Source organism: Cebus imitator, unplaced genomic scaffold (assembly GCF_001604975.1).
Source record: "Cebus imitator isolate Cc_AM_T3 unplaced genomic scaffold, Cebus_imitator-1.0 Scaffold77, whole genome shotgun sequence".
Taxonomy (NCBI): domain Eukaryota; kingdom Metazoa; phylum Chordata; class Mammalia; order Primates; family Cebidae; genus Cebus; species Cebus imitator.
Genome location: NW_016107392.1, coordinates 6344246 through 6347007, shown reverse-complemented (window position 1 = coordinate 6347007; position 2762 = coordinate 6344246). Strand labels below are relative to the sequence as shown.

The following is a 2762-nucleotide window of genomic DNA, read 5'->3' as shown; positions in this document are numbered from 1 at the left end:
TTCTCAAGTGAATTAAATGCCTGCAAAGAAAAGAAATCCAATACCCTTTAAAGAAACACAACAAAATCTAGCATGCAACAATATAAAATTTGCAATGTCCAGAGTAAAACAAATTACCAGATGTGTGAAGAAGCAGAAAAATATGACCTATAAGTAAGAGAAAATCAATCAATAGAAACAAACCCTGAAATGATGGAGATGATGGAATTAGCAGACCAGGACATTAAAATAGCTGTAATAAATATATTCCCTATGCTCAAGGATGTAAGGGAAATAAACACATAAGCAAAGAAATGGAAGCCATAAAATAAGATCCAAGCAGAACTTCTAGGGATTAAAAGACAGTTGTTGTTGGTTTTTTTTAATTAATTAATTATTTATTTATTTTTTATTCAGTCTCTGTAGAGACTGTCAAAAATTGCCAATGCTGACCATATTGCACGTCGTCATGGCGGGGTATTGGGAAAAGTTTTCAATTAGCAATAATCACCTCTCGGATAAACCTCATTGGCTACGATACTGCCACTGCGCAACGCTAAATAAAGACAGTTTCTTTCTTTCCCTTTCTGTCTTTCTTTTCTCTCTCCCTCCATCCCTTCCTTCTTTTCTCTTTTCTTTTCTTCCTTTTTTTTCAATGTCTAGCTCTATCGCCCAAGCTGGAGTGCAGTGATGTAATCAGCTGACCACAACCTCTGACTCCCAGACTCAAGCCATCTTCCCACCCCCAAGGTATCCTCCCACCCAAGCCTCCTGAGTGAGACTACAGGCATGCACCACCTCATCCAGCTAATTTTTGTTTTTCTTTTGTTTGTTTGTTTTAGTAGAGACAGGGTTTCACCATGATGCCTAGGCTGGTCTCAAACTCCTCGGCTCAGGCAATCCGCCAGCCTCAGCCTCCCAAAGTGCTAGGATTACAGGTGTGGGCAGCCGCACCTGGACAAGGTTTCAAATTAAGGAAAATAAAGACAATGTGTTGCCATGAGACTTATACTACAAGAAATGTTGATGGAAGTTCTTCAAGCTGGCAGAAATTATACCAGAAGGAAGCTCATATCATCAGGAATAAATGTAGAGCATCAAGATGGTACATACATAAGTAAATATAAGTAACTATTTTTCTCTTAGTTAAAAAAATATAGTCACTTGTCCCTGTTTGTGAGTTCCACATATGAGGATTCAACCAACCTCAAGTCGAAAATATTTGGAAAAAAATAAAACTACAACAATTTTTAAAACTATACATTTAAAAATACAGTATAATAATTATATAGTATTTACATTGTGTAGGTGTTATAAGTAATCTAGAAATCATTTAAAGTAATATGGAAAGATGTGTGTAGGTTACATGCAAATATTATACCATTTTACATAAAGAACTTGAGAATCCTTGGATTTTGGTGTTCATAGAAGGTCCTGGAACCAATCTCTCATGGATACTAAGGGGCAATTGTACATAACAGAAAGTCAGGTGGTAAATGGACCTGGTTACAAGGTTTCTGTATTTTTTCATTACGTTCTACTATATTACTTTTTAAGTAGACTGAGAAACATTAAGGCTATATTTGTCAGTCCTAGTATGACCACTGAAATCATAATGCAAAGAAATATAGCTAAAAAGCCAATGAATACAGTAAAATGGAACTCTAAAAAATAGTCAAATAATTCAAAAAAGGAAGAGACCAAAATGTATATAGGCTGTGTGATTTCATTTATATAAAATGGAACTAACTGGGCACAGTGGCTCATGCCTGTAATCCCAGCACTTTGGGAGGCCAAGGCAAGTGGATCACTTGAATTCAGGAGTTTGAGACCACCCTGGCCAACATAGTGAAACCCTGTCTCTACTAAAAATATGAAAATTTGCTGGGCATGGTGGCAGACACCTGTAGTCCTAGCTACTTGGGAGGCTGAGGCAGGAGAATTGAACCTGGGAGGTGGAGGTTGCAGTGAACCAAGATCATGCCACAGCACTACAGCCTGGGTGACAGGGCGGGGGGGGAGAGGGAAGCCGTGTGTGGGGGGAAGTTATTCCTTGATGATATGCTAAACAAGGGGTGAATTATTCATGTTTCCTCTTTTTAGACCATATAGGGTAACTTCCTGATGTTGCCATGGCATTTGTAAACTGTCATGGGGCTGGTGGGAGTATAGCAGTGAGGACGACCAGAGGTCAAGCTCGTAGCCATCTTGATTTTGGGAGGTTTTAGCCAGTTTCTTTCTTTTTTCTTGAGATAGAGTTTTGCTCTTATTACCCAGTATGGAGTGCAACGGTGCGATCTTGGCTCACCGCAACCTCCGCCTCCCAGGGTCAAGCGATTCTCCTGCCTCAGTCTCTCAAGTAGCTGGGATTACAGGCATAAGCACCATGCCCAGCTAATTTTTGTATTTTTAGTAGAGACAGGGTTTCTCCATGTTGGTCAGGCTAGTCTCAAACTCCCGACCTCAGGCGATCCACCCACCTCAGCGTCCCAAAGTACTGGGATTATAGGCGTGAGCCACCGCACCACACTTTTTAGCCAGTTTCTTTACTGCAAGCTGTTTTAACAGCAAGGCCTTTATGACCTCTATCTTGTGCCGACCTCCTATCTCATCCAGTGACTTAGAATGCCTGACCATCTGGGATTGCAGTCCAGTAGGTCTCAGGCCTCATTTTACACAGCTCCTATTCTAGATGGAGTTGCTCTGGTTCACACGCCTCTGATATAGCAATTCTCCCACCTCAGGGGCCACAGGCATGCACCTCCATGACTGCCTATTTTTAA

At 40.7% G+C, this 2762-nt stretch overlaps 1 non-coding gene across 1 annotated transcript; it reads right to left on the bottom strand.

Annotated features, from left to right (window-relative positions):
• Positions 1 to 396: 396 nt before the first annotated feature.
• LOC119471883 lies at positions 397 to 537 on the bottom strand. Its single transcript, XR_005200983.1, has one exon. It is a non-coding gene; the product is annotated as a U4 spliceosomal RNA (small nuclear RNA).
• Positions 538 to 2762: the final 2225 nt, after the last annotated feature.